Source organism: Heliconius melpomene, chromosome 13 (genome assembly GCF_056956725.1).
Source record: "Heliconius melpomene rosina isolate 202511_hmr_F chromosome 13, ASM5695672v1, whole genome shotgun sequence".
Classification (NCBI taxonomy): domain Eukaryota; kingdom Metazoa; phylum Arthropoda; class Insecta; order Lepidoptera; family Nymphalidae; genus Heliconius; species Heliconius melpomene.
In genome coordinates, this window is record NC_140401.1 from 17043957 (window position 1) to 17066824 (window position 22868).

The window sequence follows — 22868 nt, forward strand, 5'->3', positions numbered from 1 at the left end:
GTTTTTCATTTTAATAAGTACTTTAGAAGTTGTTACAATATCAAAAAAATCCTTGCTGCGAAACGGCTCGCCACTCGCCATGCGTCTGCCGCGGCTCGCTTGCCTTACACGCATCGGTGGTTCAGTGGTAGAATGCTCGCCTGCCACGCGGGCGGCCCGGTTTCGATTCCCGGCCCATGCATTCTATTTAATTTTCCTCACAATCAGCCACGTCGTGCTTGCTTTTCATCAGGGACAGAATACCCTCTTCAGCAATAACCACAAGCTCGAAAAAAAAAACCCGGTTGCCTCTATAGCAACGAAGATTTAGTTAGATGCGTTTGCACGTATTGGATAATTGGAGTTGAATGTATTATTTAAGCGCGATATATTTGGTTTCACATTTTTTGTAGTAGTTAGTAGTAGGTAGGTTTTTGTTTATAATTTCTTCCGTTTAAAAATAGTCATTTAAATATATTTTAATAAGTACTTGAAAAGATTAGTAGCACAGATTTAAAATTACGGTACCTACTAAAAAATCCTTGCTGTGTAAAACAATTGGAAAATCCTTATTGATATTAAAAAAATGCGGATTGCCCGCAAACTAATTAATTAAACCCTAATGGTTTAATTAATTTTCACATTATCTTAAGTGCTTTGCAAACATACATTACATGAATAATCCAGTAGTTAAAGCGGGCGAAGCCGCAAGAGGGTCGCTAGTAGGATCTAAAAGTAAATGTCAATTATCATAATTTCAAGTAAAAGTGCGCTAAACATAACTGTAATAAGCTTTACAAACCCTTTCTCTCTGAGTTCGCTCATCGTCGCTAATGATCATTGTGACTGGACACGCGAACTCGTATTAGAAGTAAGAGTTTTAGGAAATAACGCCATTATATTTTACTTCGTTTATTTGAACACAAGATAGTGTATTCATTAGGGACGTAAGCGGACGTAAGTTTTGTCTAATGACTATAGTAGGCTATGCCCATACTTTGCCAGTTTGGGAATTGAATAAAGTCATGGGAGGGATGTTTAGATATTTTTATTAAATGCTTGTAATGCTTCCTTAGTTTTATATTACTTTCACCATATTGCGGAAAATAATGGTTGAAATTTACATTTTAAAAAAAGTTAAAAATTAAACACTCAGATATATTCTGAATTCATTTCCTTTATAAATATTATATTACTGATTTCATATCTAATGCGCATTGCCTAAACGACGCTTCTGTACAAATAAACCACTTACACCACAAGTATTGTTTACATGAACAAGATAAGGATACTTAATAAAAGATAAATGACAATATTTAATTTTACGATAAATATGATTCAGTTCACTATTTCAGGGACTGTTGTTTTGTAACATTTTTATATGTGGAATATATTAAGCTATTATTATGTTCAGCCTTACGGTTTTTCCTGCATATAGCATTGATATACTCATATGATAATAATTTCCTTGAGTGGAAATGAACCCACAACCGTTGCACTTACAGTAAGACACTGTCTAATAATCTCAAATAATATAATCACAGATTAGTTTTTGCGAATAAGCCTAGATATTACGTTTGGCGTGACGTGATGAAGTTCATCTGCTATTCCATAAAGAAAGGCCCCAAATGTATAAATAGTTGTGTTATTTTATTGGTATTGGAAACAATAGACAAAATACTTTCGGAATTTATAGGTGGGTGAATTCTAGACCATATTAACATATTCTTAGATAACTGTGATACTGTGATACAAATATACTCAAATTGAATCTTACTAATATTTCAAATTCATAAATTATATCAAAATTCTAATTCCACAATTTCACATCACATCAAGTAGCCCCGAGGCCAATTGCCAAAACATCTTGTAGCCACTCAGTTACTTAATAGCAATTTCTGGTGTGCCGCGCGGAGCAATCCACGAAATGAAACTGGCGTCACTCGTTCCCCTAATCAGCGAAACCGGTGTACTTAATGTTGAGTTAAGCCCATTTCAAAATGTACCCTACGCCTCTAGTTTTAAAATGTCAATTTGTATAAACAGATTGAATGCTTAGTTTCGTAGAGAATTAACTGCACAGATGAGGGTAGACCAAGGTCGGCCGTTGAGATCCGCCGGTGAGTTTGTTTTGTAAGCCGTCTCGTGTCCAATGAACGTTCAATTAGTGTTATATAGAGCTAGTAATCTATACTTTTGTACTTGATGTTATAAGGGAAAAAGTTTTTCCATTTATCATGGACGGTTGTTTCGAAGTAACCCACTGGAACTGCGGTCTTAATTAGTATGTATATGAGTTCAACCACAGTGGCGAGGCCGCAAGTGAATGCTATAAGTAAATATTGTTTTTGACAGATTGATTATAATCTATATAGAGATCTTAACAACTAGAAGAAATTGTAATAACAAGAACGTATAGTTTAGTTGGCGAAGAATGCTTGGGAATAGAGCTGCGGAATCGCGTGGACTGCGTTTAAGTTTTTATACGTTCATAAATATACTTCTTTACTTGAGTGCGTTAATAACATTTAATAAATTAAGAAGTTTATGTTTAATCCTAAAGTAATTGTGAATTTCTTGTCATCAGAATAACACCGGAAAGTGCATCGATGAGACGCCGCTAGATCTGGCTGAGGCGTCGCCACGCTGCGTGCTTTACGTACTTGTAAGTTCTCTGGTTTTATACTTTACACTTCCTTTTTCTCACAAAAAAAATAAGAGTTTATAATATACACAAACATATTTTAAACTTTAAGTGATGACATAACTGAAATTGCTAATGATCCTTGAGGCTCAAACCTCAATCATCACTGTTTCTCGCAAGCATCACGGTTTTCAGTGATCATAAACACCGATCTTCGATCTCCAAATTATTTTTAAGCTTACCTAGAGCCTATATATATATGGATGCAATGTCGCTTTGCTTCAATCTAACTAAAAGTCGATATCTGTCTCTGTTAATTGAAATACACGGCAATGACATTTATTGTTGAAAGCTCTGTGACCTCTCTTATCTGTTCGATACATTTCAATGTTTTTAATTAACGTTATTCAAAATTGACCAATAATTTTGTAAGGCACGTTTTTCTTTAATTCATTGAAGGATTGTTTTTTTTTATTAATTGGACGGTGCGTAAGTGGCGTAACTGAACGCTGCGCTTTGTCTTGTATCCAGAGCAAGGAAGTAAAAAATAAATTTTGATCGAATGCTATATACAACATAAGATGTGAAGATCTCCTTTCGCTTCAGCGTGAATTGTAACTTCAGCACGTTTCATAACTACTTCCAAAGAATGGTCGACACACGTCTCACAGCTTATATGTTGTCGACTATAAAGTTACCAAGTAAACTACCAAGTTCTCGGATAGAATCCAGTCAAGCATTTCTAAAGTTTCATTCCCCACATACTATATACTATACGATAACTTTAAACAATGCCCGGAAACAATGTTAGTTAGGAAATAGGCACTTCAATTCTCGCAGTGCGCTATGGGCATGGCCTAAATACTTGTGTTCAGCAAATTTTCTTAAGCGATAAATATGTATGACATTCCTTCCATTTGAGTCACTGTTCATAGTTTTATCATGTCGATCGACATGTAAATGATTGATATAATATGTATATTTGAATATAATTGGTTTTGCTGTCTAGTGAAAACAATCTATCAAATATGTACATCAAAAATATTTCATATTTATTTAAATGTTTTAATTCAAATGTCTGAGTGGTGAAGCTTAACGCCGCAATCATATCTACAGCGAGTACATTGGAAAAAATAATAACGAAAAATTATTTTAAATTTAACACCATTGTAAGGCATCTAGGACCAGCTAGCGTCTATACAAACGTAGAAATTACGATATTAATGTAATATCCTTCTCCAGATCTATACTAATTTTAATAAACGCGCAAATCTCAGTAACTTCTTATTTACTATCACGTTTATCGTTTTGATTTGTAAGTGACGCGACTCTACCCGCGGACCGGTCCTCACATAGCATAATAAGAATGTGCCTTGTGCGATACACAGCTCTAAAACCCTGATTCAACCGCGAGCGGAAAGAGCAAAAAGAGTTGTTATTTTATTAAAAAAACTAAGCATTTCTCCACCGACTCATTTCTCTTTCGCGATGGAAGGCGGGGTGTAGAGAAGCCGCCCATAAAAAGTAGTATGAAACAGCATGTTTCATCGTAATGTAACATATATATTTTGTATTTGCATTATATATGTATTACAAGTGGTTACGTGGACATGAAATAAACGAATCGTCGTTGGCGCGATGATAAATAGCAAACTTGTCAGTTGCAAGCGCAATATCATTAGGTAACGCAATTAAGCCGTTACATATTACGATACGCCTCGCATTCGAGTGCATTACCACTGTACGCAACAGCTGACTCCGATCGAGGGAACTTGTGTCATTCAAGTTTTAGCAGGTTAGGAGTATACAGGGTTAAGACTCTCCGTTCTCCAAGTTCTCCAAGTCTGATCATTGCATAACTCAACAAAATAAATGACGAAATGAATAATTCATTCCCCCGAGTGGGAATCAAACCAAACGCCGTCGCGTTTACAGCCAGACGCTATACCGCAGCGCCACGACAACCTTAATTAGGCCTAGTTTATTAAAGCTTATTGTTAATTTGCACAATGCGAAGTGAATGGTTTTGTAATTGGATACTATTTTGTTATTCATTGTTAATTTGTGATACAATAGATTTAGAAAAGAAATATTCTTCAACCAACTTTTGTTACTTTAATCCTACACATAAAAATAAAATCAATTTTATTTACTAAAGTAGTGCTAAAATAGAAACTGTTTACTTCCTATCTAAAGCCATACAAGGGCCAATTTGTCACGAATCCGTTACATAATTTTGTTGATCATACCCGACAGCTAACCGTCTGTCAGTTAGTTGCCTGTGAATTGAACGACCACGTCCAAGAATAAGCTCGATTATCTAATAAAAGGGGGTCGTTGTACCGCCATAACGACTAAATGTGTATTGTATGTAAGTATGTATGATTTACGAGACGGCTTTTTATAAGGACTAAACAAATATCTTATTCATTTAAGATTTGGTTGGCGCTTTTAAAATTATATTAGTTTTTCTTCGTACCAGAATAATTATAGAATGTTTATTGTTAATAAATTACTTTTGTAATGTCCCAAAAAAAGACGAAAAACTTTTAATTCCATTTCATTCCATTCAAAATGCTATTTTTTTCTAAATTATACTTCCTGTTGACTTACTAACCTGAAATTGGTACGGATCACCTGGGGGGACGAGTCTGACTCGTACTTGACCAGTTTTGATATCTTAAAGCGAATTACTAAGTAACATGAGAATAGACTAGAAGTTGAATTGAGCCGCACCGTACGTCCGTTCCGGATGGTCAGAGATGAATGAGCGCCGGATGTCTGCTTTTTAGACAGAGATGCGTGATAGGTGAACAAGGTCTCGTCACTTAGACGCTCGTTTCAGTTACTGCATGTTTTTGTCATTTTTGTGTTGTTTTATTGCATATTGTAGGTAGGTAAGTTTGTGTTTTGTGTGTTTTACATGCTATTTCGTTGATATTATTTTATTTGCATTCGGAAATAACCGTCTGCCACTTCTATTGAAATATAAAACGTAAAATTCACTTTTTCTCTGACTTCGTAGGAATTTCCTGAAATCCTTTTTTAGTGCTACTTAGTAAGTGTATATTACCAAGAAACTTATTTGCAAAATTTTGACCGTTCTACGGTGCGTATTTACGTCGCATATTTACGATTGTGCTTTGCTTGTCCAGTTCTCAAGAATCTATTTAAAGGCAATTGTTAGTTTACTTAAATCATTATGTTTTATGTAACAAGCATGTGGATATTTCCCTGCTTTATATTGTTTCCTAGTCAGACTCAAACGTAACATAAATTGACATTACATTCACATTCCCATTACGGCACAGACCACTTCATCCACATACCAGCAACATAATTATTACTTGCCCTCAGCTAAGACGACACAATTCAAAGCTATTCCTTATGGTATACCATCGTATGGTACGTCAATTAGTATGTGTCCCGCGTCCATTAGATAGGAATCCTAGATACTGTCCCGGTGCTAAGACGGTGTTAGCCGTACGTGTATAATTAAATACGTGATCTCTATATATAAACGTTTAAACGTTTAATTGAAACACTCTTGTGTTTGCTACTTAATGGTTTAATTATTTATTTATACTTTAATTATTTAATCTGTTCGTTTATTTAGGCTCGGAGGATGAAAGCATGATGGAATTCATTTGCGAATTTGAAAAACTTAATTGTATACGCATATCTGAACTAAATACATATATTTTCTTTTGCTTAAGAGTTTAACAATTTATTGGACAATATTTCATATTATCATCACATTAGGTGATACAAATCTGAAGTGTTTCATCACGTCCGTGCCCCATTAGAGACAAGCCATACTGTAATCACGGTGTGACAAACATCGCGCGCCTCCGGTCACGATCGCACCTGTCGTGAGATTCCTTATTGTTTCACCGTTCACTCTCAAATAATGACACTAATATATACGAGTATGTATGTATTTATTGTTCTACGGCGCGGTGGGTTTTGTCGATCAGTTGGTATTGTGCCCATTGATGAGACAAGGATTTGTAATAGATATGTAGGTACCTATATAGAAAGCAATAAATTAGTATTTATCCATATATTTGTGAATAATCGTAGGTAACTTATATACGTACGTATATCAACAAAATATTATTTTTTTCCGCTGTTCATGCTACTTATGAATACTTCATGCTATCCCCCGCATATAGCTGCTTAACGCCTTTCTTTGTCTTTCCGGAGCGGAGAATTGGAAATTAATTATTCCCCGAAGCAAGAATCAGACCCATAACCATCGCCTTTAAAGGTACTTTGATGCTGTCACATTGCATGCATTGCATCATGCATATCGTGATTTAATAATTTCAACGTCTCAACCAGGCATTTAGCTAGCATACCTAAATTTAGATACATCTGAATAAACTATGCTACAAATTACGATACTATGAGTTTGGATACTGCCTGCAGTCACGACGGGCGCTGTCGTGAGAGACTCTTCATTGTTTACCAGCGCACTGTTTGATAATGATTGTCGTTTATTTGCGCTAATGTACTCACATTCTGTCGACTTTTTCATTTACTTGCGTACAAAGGTAAGGGTAATTATTACAGTGATTTCAGTAAAAAGTTACATTAAATCTTCTTTATCTGAGTTGTAATAATGACTGACGCCTTTAATGTCCTCAACGTAACTGACGCCTGACTGACCCATACGGAAAATTTTAAATGTTTTTATTTACTGGTTTGTTTGAATTTTGAATTTGTAATATTTAGATCCAACAATGTCTTTATTACCAAAGAAATTGTACAAATTCAAATTATCCATTGATCCAGACCAGACATGTCTGTTTCTACAATTCCTTTGTATACCTACACCACACGGTTGCAGGACATCAATGCGTGAACACAAAAAAAAATATCATTACTATTTTTCAAAAATAAACATAAAAAATCACTAAAATTGAATTTCGTGTGCTGACTTGCAAATAAAAAATTCATTATACCGCCTCCTTACGGCCATTACGGGCGTCGAGCCGTAACATAAACATTGTTATTTATAACGCATCACCCGGGATCTCTAATTTATGGAAGGAGCTAGCGTTACTTCGCCTAAAATATAGCTTGTTTTTCGTTTCCAAACAAATACCGACCACCGTTTTTTTTATATTAAAAAACATTTGTAAACATTTGTATTAACATGCCCTGAATCGTTTCTTTTTGAGGCTTATTTAAATAAATTTATAAATTGTTTATGTAAAAAAATAATTACTTTATTTTTTTTTTTTTTTTTTTTTCATTTATTTATGTACCACACAAGAAAGAAAGTACAGAAAACTTATAACAATAGAAAAAATGTGTACAAAGGATAACTTATCTCTAATAGAGGTCTCTACCAGAAACCCTTGGATGTAGGAGATGTCAAAAGAAATTATTCGGGTGCGGTATTTTAATATTACGTTAATAATAATAATAATAAACCTACATACAAATATTAATACACTATATTATAATATATAAATATATATAATACATAATATTAATAAATATTACTATACATCAACAACATATATAAACAAACATACTTATACAAACATACACACATACAACATATAAATATATACAATGACACAAAAGAGATGAAACAGGAAAAGAAAATTAATAAGGAAAAAGACAAAGCGACTACTAAAGATTCTAATTGAGATTAAGAAAATGTTGTTTTAATTTGATTTTAAAAGTATTTAGCGACGGATTGCCCGACAGTATAGAGTTAGGTAGTGAGTTCCATAAGCGCACTGCTTGAACTGTGAAAGATTTTTCATAAAAAGAGGTATTACATATAGGGTACTCAAGTTTTCTTTGAGTTACACATGAGCGTACCGGTCTTTCACTTGGAAGTGTCAATTGAAAACGCTCCCTTAAGTAAGAAGGAGAGGATGACTTTAAAATGTTAAAAAGCATAGTGAGAATGTGCAGGTTACGACGTAAACGCACAGGAAGCCAATTCAGTTGTCGACGGAAATCAGACACGTGGTCAAATTTGCGCAAGCCGAAGATAAAACGAATACACATATTCTGAAGTCGGTCAAGTTTGTCGAGAGCCTCTTCGTTAGCATCAGGATAACAAACGTCAGCGTAATCTAGCAGTGGCAGAAGAAGAGATTGAGCAAGAATGATTTTAGTGCGAATAGGTAAAAAATTTTGAAGGCGTTTAAGAGAGTGCAGAGAATAATGTATGCGTTTACTGATTACATTAATGTTCGGAGACCACGATAACTGTCTATCAATTATGAGACCCAAATTTCTTGCTGAATCAGACAACGGTATTATAGTCTCGTTTAATTTAATACAAGGCAAGGTGCTAAAATCTACTCTGGCACGTAATTGCCTACTGCCAATTATTAGAGCTTGAGATTTGGAGGGGTTAATAAGAAGGCCAAACAAAGTTGCCCACTCACTAATAAGTGCGAGATCAGTGTCAATGTTCAGAATTGCAGTGTTTAAGTCTTCAAGAGTGGCGTGTCTATATAGCTGTAAATCGTCAGCGTAAAGATGGTATTGACAAGATAGGATTTTGGTAATTTCATTTATAAAAATGGAAAAGAGCAGAGGAGAGAGTACGCCGCCTTGAGGTACACCAGTTACCAAATCAGCCCAGTCAGAGCAAAGCTCTCCGGTGTAGATTCTTTGCTTGCGACCCCGAAGATAAGAACGAAACCATTCAGTGGCAGCAGAAGAGATGTTAAGTGTGGAAAGGATACCAAGTAACACATCAAAATCCACAGAATTAAACGCGTTACTAAAGTCGAGTAAAATAAGTATAGTTAATTTTTTATTATCCATCGCGAAACGAATATCATCAGTAACTTTAATTAACGCTGAACATGTACTGTGTGATGGGCGGAAGCCGGACTGGAATGTATTTAAAAGATTGTTTTGGAAAAGATAGTTAGAAAGCTGTTGAAAAGCTGATTTTTCAAGGAACTTCGAAAGGACAGGAAGGATGGAAATAGGACGAAAGTGTGAAAAATGAATAGGATTAGATTGTTTAGGTAACGGGAGTACATGTGCACTTTTCCAGGCAGTAGGGAAAGAGCTTGACTCGAATGAGAAGTTTAGAATGTGAGTAATAATAGGAGTTACAAGATGTAGCACTAGCAGCAACATGTCACGACTTAAGTTATCACTTCCAACAGCTTTAGAGGAAGTAGATACGATACCCTTTCTAACTTCTTCTACTGTCACTTCATGGAATGCAAAAGGATCACAGTTAGGCTGGGTGGCCTGAGCCAGTTTTCGAAGACATAAAGTTTTATTGGATTTGGCCATACGCACGGGGGAAGTAGAAAAGTAACTATTTAGAGAATTCAAATCAATGGACTGATATGAAATGTTACGAGATTTACCCACGCCTAGTGACTCAAAGAATCTCCATGTTTGAGAAGGAGAGAAATTATCAATGCAGGAAGTTATATACCGGCGTTTTGCATCTCTACACAACCTGTTACACCGATTTCGCAGCTTTTTATAGACAGCAACATTCTCTGGACTCGGGTGCCACTTGCACTTTCTCTTGGCTTTGTCGCGTTTCTTCATTATAATTTTTACGTACGAAGTTAGCCAAGGGGCAGGCGGGCGTCTAAAACGGACTGGTTTAAGTGGTGCATGAGCGTTAAATAAAGATAATAAGTTATTGTTAAAAATGTCAACTTTTTCGTCAATGTCAGAAGATGAATAAAAATGAGACCAATCCATTAAACTAGCGTCTGAAGCAAACGAGTCGTGATCAATATGCTTATAGTTACGACGCATTAACACTTTGCCTCTTCGCTTAGGTAGTGATAAAGTGTAACTTACAAACAGGAGGTCATGGTACGAGAAGGGGGCTGTCAGTTGACCATGTACACGTACGTTCTCCGGTTTGGAGGCCATAATGACATCAATCAAAGTGGGGTCAGAATTTGGAGGAAAATGTGTTTCAGAGAGGGTAAGAATGGAGAGATTGAAAGAAGTCATTAAAGATTGTAACCTTTTAGCTCTGGCGTCTTGTTTTAGAAGGCAAGTGTTCAAGTCGCCCATAATGATTGTGTGTTCATAAGAAGAGACAAGGCTTTCAAGAACTATTTCAAAAGTATGGAAATAATTAATATTCATAGAGGGACTATAAACAACACCAAGAAGGACCTTAGTATGGCGGCAATTAATTTCAAGAAAGAGATATTCTAAATTGGCTGAGTATTCGTTGGGAGAGTGTTGTAAGATCTTATAAGAAATATCAGTTTTAAGGTAAATACAGATACCACCGCCTCTTTTATTAATACGATCATTTCTAATGAGATTAAAGTTTGAAATGGAATAAAGAGAAGAAGGGAGAGAAGGTTTAAGCCATGACTCTGAGACCAAGATACAGTCGATGGGTACATTATTAAACGACACAAGAAGGTCGGTGTAGTGCGCTGGTATGCTTTGAGCATTGATGTGCACCAGATTCAAGCAAGAGCTCACATTGAATACTGATTGAAGTTTACAATCCAAAGAAAAATCACCAACTCCCAAATCACTACCATCAGTTGATACACTATGAAAACTTTCAGACGAGGAACATGTAAGATAATTATCCGTTAAGGCTTCATCAATATCTGACATAATTTATGAACTTTATATATGTATATGTATATACTTACAGCAATAATAAAATGATATAAGAACAAATATAAAACGATAAAAATATATAATTAGAATAAATCAAAAATATAAATAATAAATATTTCTAATATATTAATATCGGCTACTGTTTACAGTAACACCAATAATTATATAAAAAAAAAAAAAACTTTAATATAATCAAACCCACATTCACTGGCAGTTCGGAAGAGAGGATGCTAAATTACAATATTAACAACACTAAAATCACATTATTGTTTACACAATGCAAACAACAATAAGCGTAACTTAATAAGTTTAGTACAGTACAATGATATATTATCACAAGCAATATAAATATATTATCTTTTTTTTTGTACCTTGTGTAATAGAACAATAAAGGTAAAACACAATTAAAACCTATACCATTCCTTATCAAAATATATATACACACAATACACATATATAAATACATATACACATACATACATACATATAAATATATATATTTCGATTATTCATACATTTATCATACACATCTACCGAACTACGACTATCCGAACTAGCTAACAGTATGACGTCAGCGGCACGACTATAATACAATGCAAGTTAGTAGTTACAAAGCAATTACAAAGGTTACTCGCGTGTGATTGTACAAAACAAATGTATACACTTTGTAGTGGTGCGTTTATAAAATGTATTAAGTGAAAAGATATTAATAAAACAAGATATGGAAAAGTCGTTCGTAAGCCGCCAACGAGATTTGAGTATTAATGAAGTATATAAGATAAATTTAACACAAATACAAGGTGTAGAAACTATAGCTATATAGGAAAATATAGTATTAAGCACACTATTTAACGTTTTTAACACCACGACGAACCCTGGAAGGCTTTGGATCTTTGGAACTAATTGGCTGGGGATGATTGCTGATAAGGATCTGAAGTTCCTGTACTGTTACCACCTTTCTGCGACTTTTGTCAGGCAGAATCACCATAACCACTCCATCAGCCGTCCAGCAATTCTTAATGCCAAAATGCTTTCTAGCTGCACTAAAGATTTCTTGTCTTGGTCTTGTCAAGAATTCTGACATTGTCACACTGGAACCTTTAAGGGAAGTTTTGGTATTCCAAACTAAATTTCTTGACTTTAAATTAGAAAAGCGGACCAGTATGGGCCTGGGCTTACTCTTTATCGTACCCAGGCGATGTGATATATCAATCATAGAAGTGTCTATATTTGATAATTTTAATTTATCATGAAGCACATTCAACACTACAGCTTCTGGGCGTTCATCTGCAGTCTCGGGCAATCCATGAAATAGTAAAATGTTCCTTCGGGAGCATGCTTCTTGCATATCGTAGCCTTCTGTGAGGAGCTGAATTTGCTGACGCAACATAGACAACGTCTTGCAAACGAAGTCTTTGAATTTGGTATAATCAGAAGACAATGTAGCCAGATCACCAAAGACTTTCTGAGAATTCTGGATTGGACTTTTGTTTTGTGTTTGTGATAGTACCTTGTCAAAGTTATCCATACGTGCTTGAAACAGTGCCACGATGTCGTCCATGTTTTTAGAAAGTTGACTGTGGATATCCATCTTGTGATAACTTCTTATTTTGCACAGTAAATGTAAGGAAAATATGTAAACCAGGTAATGTAGGCTTGACTGATTAATTTTATAGCAAATACATGTAAAAACTGTTAATATAATTAAATTTAAACGAAAAATATAAAACGTAACACGAATTAGTTGTACTCTTGTCGACCTACCCGACAATGTTTACAAATATCCCAAAAAGTTTTTACCTAAAGCGTCTTTACAATTAAATTCAATATTAATACAATACCCAAAAATATAAAAACCTAGAAACAAATATTAACTAAAATTCTACCAGCCTCACAATTCCTCGTTTTCGTGAATGAGGAACGAGGCGTCTGGAACACTAAACAGACTAAAATAGACATCATCCGCCGCATCAGTGCTGCTTAATTGAATGTGCGAACTGCGAACCTAAGTCCGACGGACGGCGGGTGAGGTTTCAGTAAATTACTTTCTGCCCTCTTCGTAACAAATGTTTGGTCAAAACTTCTTGGTCTAAATTAGTTGGTTTTATTTAGTTCATTCAGAGATGTTAGTGTCATTGATTCTTGTAATTATACGTAATTTTAGTTCCATCATTTTCTGCATGTGTAACAAGTTTTAAGTTGTGAATGAATGAATAAAGTTAAGAGTGAATTAAATGATATTATATATTTAAAATGTAATAGTATATGTATAATCTAAACCTTATAAATAACGAATAGTATAGAGTAGAGTAAAGAATAAGTGTGTATCTATTATTAAAAATAAATTATTCTGAATAGCGCAGGAGTTGTAGAGCAATTGAATTTATATTATTAATTCAATTATATAGTTTTTATCATTATAATATAATCAATAAATTAATAAAATAAAAAAGACTCGATGCAATAATGATTAATAGTTCTATAAACATACTTATAATCGTCAACAAATTCTTTTTAATTAAAATTCCAGTCAAGTGTTTTGCCATAGTTTTAATATCTATCGGCGTCCATTGTCTTTGCAGCTACCTACCTACATATATACATACGTACATATACTCGTACAATAAACGCTCCGTGCTCCCATTATCGCGCGATCGTGTATACAGCGTTACGCATTCACCGTGGTTACGTGAACCCGATGAAATACTACTAGCTATAGTAAGGTTGACGACTCGTGGCCGCATTGAACTATAAATAGAGCAGATTTAATTTTTTGAGTTTTTACTTCTTTTGATAATTGTTACAATGTCCAAAAGTTCATAAAGCCTAACTTTAGAGTGGTCACTACTCGTTGACCGTACTGTACTTACAGGCTATACACGTATTATATGCTGTGCGTTATGCGACGACACGATTTACTATTGTAGGATTGTCCTGGTTTTATATTGTTTATGTTGTATGGTACTACTTAATATTCGAATTTGAATGTAGCGTAACGCCATTGTTGTGTAGTGGATTAATAAAGCGAAATGGATGTAGATTTGAGTCTTGTTTGGGTAGTGTGGAATGCTTATAAAATTTAGTTATATAATTCACATATATAAAATATACTGTAATATAAAATCTTATTTTATATAGCATTATTTCAGTATGCAGTTGTTGTTAGTGTTTAGTACTTTTATATTTGTATATTTTTTTTATTTTGGGCTACGGGTTTTTACTGGGATTTAGGATTTTTTGTCGAGTGGCTTGATTAAAGACGCTCAAATAAATTAAGTAATAACGGGATGCGCTAGCGCATGTTTTCTTGTAAATATAGATTTATTAGACACGATGTTATTAAATCATATTAGAGTTATGCTCAAGTAAATTACCATTGTGTAGAAATACCATTTTTTATCCGATAGACTGAGAGAATTTAGCTATAGATCGTTGCCTTATTCGTTTCCTAACATTATTTAGAGGCATAGTTTGTTAAGTATCGCTAGCGTTACTTGTAATTAATAAATTATCATCTTATGAATAAAGCATATTTAGGTATAATTAGGTCGTTATTATTAGGTACTTAATTATAGAAGTTCTAACGTCCAACCAAAGGAGTACCTATAAAGAGCACACCCATAAAATTCGACAGCATTCATAAGCTCGCGATGTTCACGCAAATTATAGCAGCAATAAATGTTTTACGGCGTAATTTGCACCGACAGACATAATTACGACTTGCGATGTAGTGATTTAATGGTATGTGAAGTGAAAGTGATGTAATGTATTGTTTCAGTTAGGAATACTATGTTTTCTTTAATAAAATGACCTAGTGACTGACTTGTTTTGATTCATCATATTGCAAAATTAAAGATGTAAGTGCCATGAGTGATAAAGTATTCATACTTTAGGCTATTCTCTATACTGCCAAGTATGTATTATTATTAGATTTGCAATAAATATATTCATACGTCAAATAATGTAGCGTAAACAAAACATGTTTTCTCTGAATCTAGGGTGGTCTATGCACAAAATACTAAACTAGGTAGTACAAGTAGATTACTCCTTTTTTAAATGCAAAAAAAATAGTCTACAAAAGCATGCTCTGCAACTTTTAAAATTAAATTACTGGGACAATTTAAGCGCGTAGAAAAATCGTTAAGTTTCTCGTTTCAATGTAGAAATTTCATTTGTAATACCAATATAAAAATGATTATAATAAAGATGTGGAATGACATTGAAGCTCATTATTTGCCTATCCGAAAAGCAAGCTGAGCTAACCACGTACCGTTACCGCACGGCGCACGCCCACCGCGCCTATGGTATTTTTTACGCTTAACTGTTTTTATTTTATTATTTTAGTTTCTATTAAGTATATAAGTAATAAAAAAAATGAAGAGGTAAGGCATGACGCAGCGGCACAAGGGCACCACCGTACAGGTTGTGGGTTCGATTTTCATTCGAAGATATTAAATACTTAATAATTTCATTTCCTTGCTCTGATTACGAGGTAAAGCACGGCGTCAAGTTCCGAAAACCAAATCAAGTCATTCAGATAGTTACCAATTATAACGTCAGAAACAACATCAATAACTATCAAGTCATTACTATTATTAATAATGTGAATTCGCAATACCAGCCAACAACCAATAAACAACAAGTGTTATTGTCGTAACGTAACCATTACGAGTGCGATTGTTGTTGTGTGTTCAGCTGAATCGCTCAATGTCGCACACATAATAATTCCGTTGTAACGGAACGGACGTTATAGATAGCTACTATATCCAATTTGGTATCTATTCTTGTTAAGGTCAAAGGTCACGGGTTGTGTTTCCCGTATATGGATTTATGAATAGTAAAGTTCGGTTGAACGGTCACGAACATGTAGAATCGATTTTATTTAAATATTTTTAATTTTTAGATTATATATTTCACTATTAAAATATAAGCCGTCGTAGCGCAGAGTTACATAGTTTATGATTGCAAATGAGATGATTGTGAGGGTTCATTAACCCGCACGAACAGTAATTTTTACATGTAAATTATTTTCAAGGCGTTTGGATTTTCTATTGAAGACGCATTGATTCGAAAATTTGAGGGAAGTGGAGAACGGTCGCACGAATATTTTAAGACAACCCTCGGTTCTCTCAGTCTACTCTGGTCTAAGTATAATAAATAAAACAACAATTAAATTGAATAACTACATAATATATAATGTTTCTAACGCCTCATTGTACAACGTTATATAACTTAAAGCAGTGAAGGTCATTCTCGAACAAAACAATAAGCTCATTGTCTCGACTTGTTGAAGAATTTCCATTTTTGCGATGTCAAAGGGCCATATAATTACCTTTTGTCTCATTAGAGTTAGATTTGATCACATATTTTCCGTTAAAAACTACCTTTTATTTAATCTCTGCTCACTAAAGCTATTAATTATGAATTGTGTTGAGTGAGCGAACTTGATCCCCGAGGGTCACCAGTTCAAATCTTTTGTAATTGTAGTATAATAGTTTTAAGTATATTGGCTCAAAGAAACGTGTATATACTATGGTTTATGAGTAAAATAGTTATAAGAGCTTTAGAAATACAGACTTTGTTAAATAAACGCTTCAATAGTTTGAATGCTTAGTTTTTAAGAATTTTTAACTATTTAGTACGATACTTAATATGAATTGAATAATTGGCTTACGACAAAAAGGGCAGAAATATAAATTTTACTTTAAATATACATAATATAACATGTTATATTTTAAGACAACATACGGCGTCGAGGTCTTTCACATATTACGTAATGTCTTAAATAAGTGTGAAGAGTGGAGAGATTTTGAACTTTATCAATTTAAATAATAAATTACTTACTATCAATTTCATTCATATTCATTACATGCCACAGGAGCTAATCCAATGTCTTACCTAAAGTCGTAGCGATTAAAAGTCTAGCCGAACTGCTGACGTAATGGATATTTTAAATATAATTGCTATATCAGGGTAGGCAGACGAAACCTGAAAATAGGTTCTCTCCGTCACAGACACATGCGGAAAGGAAACAGTGTCTGCTTTAATTAGTGTCATAACTCAGTATCTTTTTTTTGATTATATTAGTAAGGTAGGATATTAGTTTTGATAATATAGTAATTCAAAATTGCATACATTTTATGTTATTTTTATAGAAGTCCGCTCTAACATTGCAATTGTAAAGTAGCGTCTTTATACAAAAAGAAAAATAGATTCTTATTTATATTACTTGAACACAATGTCCAAGGCAACATACCCTTTGATATCTTAGCGGTATTTGTTCCATTGTTGTATTCACATATAAGATGGTTTATATTAGAAGCTATTGTGAGGACAACTTAAAAGGATATTTATTCTTTAAACTAAAAATAAGCACTTTAGTTGATAAAATATAACTTTTTTCATTTAGTAGCTTCACACTGTGCCACTATGTTATGGCACATAGCAAACGCAGAGGGAACCTGGGAACCTAATACTCTATTCCCCACGCGCATCCCACATCAAAACACATTCCAGCAACAATACAGAAACGTCTTAATAATTCTCTTTGATTACATGCTTTTCCATTACACGAACAAACTATTTCCTTCGACAGAAAAGATCTTACAGATGCCATAATAGCTCGTGCTCGTAAATCACAAGACACTTGTTGTCCACGGGATGTCCGTAATAAATTGTTCTTATAAAACACCAAGATGTGTTTTTTAAGTTTAATTGATTACTAAATATTTTTCTTCGTGCTCTGTTTTTCATTTCTTCCTTTTTAGCGCTATAATCTATGTAGGAATAAGAAATTATAAAGCTTAAGTTATAAAGCTGTATTTTGGTAAGCGCTCTAATATTTGCTATTTTAGTTTGAATTAAGAAAAATATTTTATTTATATAAATAGTATTTTATTACGAGTTACCTACATCATGTCAATAGATGAATTTCGACATTTTTCCATTCGAGCACGAGAGCGAGGTAGCAGCTAATTGCTAGAAGGTAAATAAGACAAAAGGTTAATATATTTTACATTTTAAAGACGACTCTACATATGTAACGAAGGCCCGTATTTATACTGTCACTGTCAACTCTTGAGATCGATCTTGAGATGCCGTTTTCATTCATAGATTCATTCTTGTAGTTGCCGCAAATAAAATCTCGTCGTTGCGTCGCTTATTCGTCGCTAATTTACCTTAAACTGTCGCTCGCGTTACACTTGTAACGTTTCTTCCATTAAGCGGGTGGCGGCGACATTCCTGCGATCGTTGAGTCAATTGAAGTGAAGAAATCAATTACACCGAGTGATGGTACCTACGTGATAACCCCGTCGCAACGCAATTGGGAAGTGCTTGATTATATAAGACTAGCGGACGCGCGCAGCTTCGCGTGCTTATTTGCACCCTTAGGGATGAATTCTAATAAACTATGAAACACGTATTCAATTAAATATTTTTAAGAGTCTGAATTTCAAATTTTATAGAAATCGATGTCGATTTAAAGATTTTTTCATACAAACTTTCAACCCCTTCTTTGCACCCTTAGGGGAAGAATTCTAGAAAACCACGAAACATGTATTCAATTAAATACTTTTAAGAGTCTGAATTTCAAATTTTATAAAAATCGGTGCCGATTTAAAAAAAAATCCATACAAACTTGCAACCCCTATTTCATTCCTTTAGAGTTAAAATTTTTCAAAATCCTTTCTTAGTGGATGTCCAGATACAAAAGTAAATATCTGTCCAAATTTCAAGTTTCTACGCACAGCGGTTACGGCTGTGCGTGCGTCTTACCTCAGTCAGTGAGGACAAGTCCTTTTATATATATAGATAATTGTGGGTTCAAATCTGGTAGAATTTATGTGTTAAAGTTTACGGGGCATTAAATTGAAAATAAAAAAAACATGTTTATTAAGTTTAATAAATTAATACCTACCTTTACAGATAGTGTTAAGTTTTCCCCATTGGTTACTACAGGTATACAACTAATTATGTACAGTTATTTTGGAGAAAACGTAAAAAGTATCATAACCAACTGTATTATTATGTTATAATAACCCTAATATAAATTTTACGAGCATATGTTTTATGGTAATTTCACATGGGCGATGATTTCGCAACTATCTATACCTACTGATATTATGAAGTTAGTTTGGTGGTTTGCGTTAACTATAGTACCTAACTACTGGTTCAAATTTAAAAATTGCTATATATTTATTTATAGAGGAATGTAATTGCTATATTCCATGACGTTAATAGTGCAATATAACTCTCTGTACCAGCGATCAGAGTTACTTTCCGAACTTCATACATGTGTCACATGTTATGCACCTCACACAACTCTGAGATCGATCTTGAAATGACGTTTTCGTTCATAAATAATAATCTATGAATGACAACAGCATCTCAAGATCGCACTCAAGATATTGTATCTATCTCTTTATTTGACCACGCAGACGGAGCCGCATGTGAAAGCTAGCTAGCAGTATACGAGTACAACTGATTTACGGAAGCTGCCTGTAAATGCTTTTAGGTTAATTGCCGCTCGTGGTCGGACACGTTAAAATTTGCCTCTATTACATTAATTAAAGTGCCCCGGCCGCGGCGGCGGGTACGTTTTAATCTCATTGCCGTATTTGAGTTTGATTTTTATGTGCTAGATAAGTTATACTCGTAGTACATGCTCGTACATGATTCCCGTATTGAGATGTCTGGTCTGTGCGGTCTGTGCCGCGACGGGTGTGGGTCACAAAACAGTAAAAAAAGTGTTGGTAGTGTTTGTACACTCGCATACCTTTTAATCTATTGATCAGATTGAAATAATTCGGATAATAAAATTAAAAACTATATTGTATCTACCGAGGTCTCTGATATGTCTAGTTTTAATATACATACGTATGCGCTGTAGAACAATTTAATTTATAAATTTTTCTTGTACTTCATTTTATTTTGTTTAAAACAATTAATAAGGCGTGTGACAAAAATTCACATGGTACTAAACATACTAACGTAACTTTATTTTTTTATGTTTAAATGGATATTCATATTTATATACCTATTTGCTCTCTTCACAGTACCTCGAACATGTTGAGAGGAAAAGATATTTTATTTTAAATAAATTTCTTCATATACATTACTAAGTAGTTTTAGGAACTACATGTAATGTACGTGTGGAAAGTTATCTGATTTTTTAAGTACTTTTTTCAATAAAGTAATTTTACTACTGAATCTGAATGAATTATTGAATCATGTAAAAATTTAACGTAAGCAGACTCAAAGCCGTGCTTCTTATATTATTGTAGTATTACATTTGTATTTCTAGGATATAACTTATATTATATCCTAGAAATACAAATATATATATTATAACATTTATTTTCGTGGCACAGGGACGCAAACGTACGACTATACACGCGATAGGTTGCGGATTTGATTCCCACTCGAGAAACTTGTTTTTTTTTTCACTTACATACTCGCGTTGGTAATTAGGCAAAGCGAACCGCCACTCAACACCTAATGCCTCCAGAATTTTTCTCCAACCCTAGCAGGATATTGTGCAGCGTGAATCATACCGTGTCTCTATTCTTCACAAATTAGGATCTAGAATATTAAACTCAATTGGCACTTAAAAGCCATAAAAAAGTAGTAAGTACTTTGTAACACAATACTAGCAGGTAGGTGGAAAACAAATCAAATTAGTAATTTTAAACGAAAGCCACTTTGTTTGCGTTTGTAAGCCGAATATTAAACCGCAACGTTGCAGCGGTTGCGTGCACAATGGGTGTTATCACAAACGCTGTTGGCTTCCCCGCTGACCTTAAATACTTGTGGTGCAGCTTACCGCTCATAATCTTGGTACAGACAGACATCAGGATTTGATGAAAAAAATAAATATCATTAAATTTTTAAAAGGCAAATAAAATATCTGAATGTTCTCTCTCTCTCTCTGATGTGGAAGAAAAGCGCGGCGTTGAATTCGGCCACTCACTCATTCAATATCTCCAGAAATCGGCGAAAAGTGGGGCAGAGTGTCTAAACAGTAGGCTCCCTCTGCCTACGCTGCTACATGCGGGGTACAGCGTGAAAAAAACAATATCCAAGTAAACAAGGATCTATGGAAAAGTGTCATCTGTTTTTATGACTTATTGATTATTAATAATAAAATAAATGTTTTTACTGTTGCTGCTATTATAATAAACGCTCATCATTCATTGTTAATTGTAAGGTATTAGTTATATTTTTTACGTTTATCCTTTTATTGTTAGTACGTACGTAATTTTCTACGTAATTTTCTATTATTTTTTATAACTAACCTTTTTTTAAGTGAAGTATTACAGTTGCGTTAAACCTAATTAGCTGAGCATTTGTTATCAGTTTTACCTTAATTTCAAACAAATATCTTGTAACTCATATCCCACCTCTGATAAGAAACTATGCGCGAGTATGCAGTCGTGAACAATGAGCCTGCGTCACGGTCACGACCGCGATGATTGTTCCTTCCCTTAACCCCCTTGCGTATATTGTACAGCCTCGGCTATGCTTGCTGAATGGTTTTCATATATAAGTTCTTATTTTATTTATATTCAATTATTTTCTGTGATTTATTCTTTCATAGGTTTCGTCCTGGAGCCATATATCTCGATGCAGAACACTGCCTAATCAGAGAAGTTTGTGTTATTAAAATGAATATCTCGTAAAACAGCTCTATAAACATTGGTTATAGTGTCTGGTTTGTCATAAGTGACTATAAATATTAATTTCCCTAAATTGTAAAATAAACAGAGAATGATAATAACTTCAGTTTCTACCTGTCACTTTTTCGGAAATTCCATATTGTGCCGTAAAAACAAATTGTAGTGTCTGAGAACTTGCACTTACAGTCTTTTCATATCACTTCAAGATCACGTATTATATAAAAAAAAATCTTTTTCACATTATAAATTGTTCAAATAATTATCAGCAGTATAATATAATTTATATATATTATTTAACAATTTTGTATATCCAATTGTAAAGTTTTAATTTCTTTTTCCATTAATATTCTTCTTTATCTTTTTGTATACAATTTTTTTCTCTTAGTAAATACATGGCCCAGCAGTAATGCACGTTTAGTTTTCTCATTAGAAGCCGTATCTACGAGCCTACAGTCGCAAACAATACGCCACCGTCACGGTCATGATTCCAATGATTGTTTTTCAATCCTCTCTCTGGTGGCCCTATTGAAACCTGTGTCCTACATTGTATCTGTATCATTATAACAAAAAATATATACAGCTTCACGCTTTTTCCCGCTAAGCAGTGTAGGCAGATGGGACTTAGTGCTTAGACACTCCGTTTCCCAATTTTTGAGACTTTGCGTATTAAATGAAACATTTAAGGCCGGGTTTGTCTACCAATGCGGTAAATAGAAAAAATCTTTATCTCAAATCTTCGGCGGAAAAAATCTTTATAACGTTGAATTAATTAAAAAATAAAAAAACATGTGTGATATGTTTTTTTTTCGTACGAATAGCGTTGAACGATTTTTTTTAACACTTTTAGTTCTTTTATAGTGGATATTATGTTTAACATATTGTACTTAACATACTATATAAATTTAATAAATTAACATAACAAATACAAAAAAGTTATATTACAGTTATATTGCAAG

At 34.0% G+C, this 22868-nt stretch overlaps 1 protein-coding gene across 5 annotated transcripts in view; it reads left to right on the top strand.

The window, feature by feature from the left end:
* Positions 1-22868, top strand: part of Synd (protein kinase C and casein kinase substrate in neurons protein Synd) — a 99986-nt gene that overhangs the window by 16366 nt on the left and 60752 nt on the right. For all 5 annotated transcript variants that reach the window (XM_085195984.1, XM_085195985.1, XM_085195988.1 and 2 more), the window contains exon 2: positions 2567-2644. The gene's annotated coding sequence lies outside the window, so the exon portion shown is untranslated. The remainder of the gene's footprint in view (positions 1-2566; positions 2645-22868) is intronic.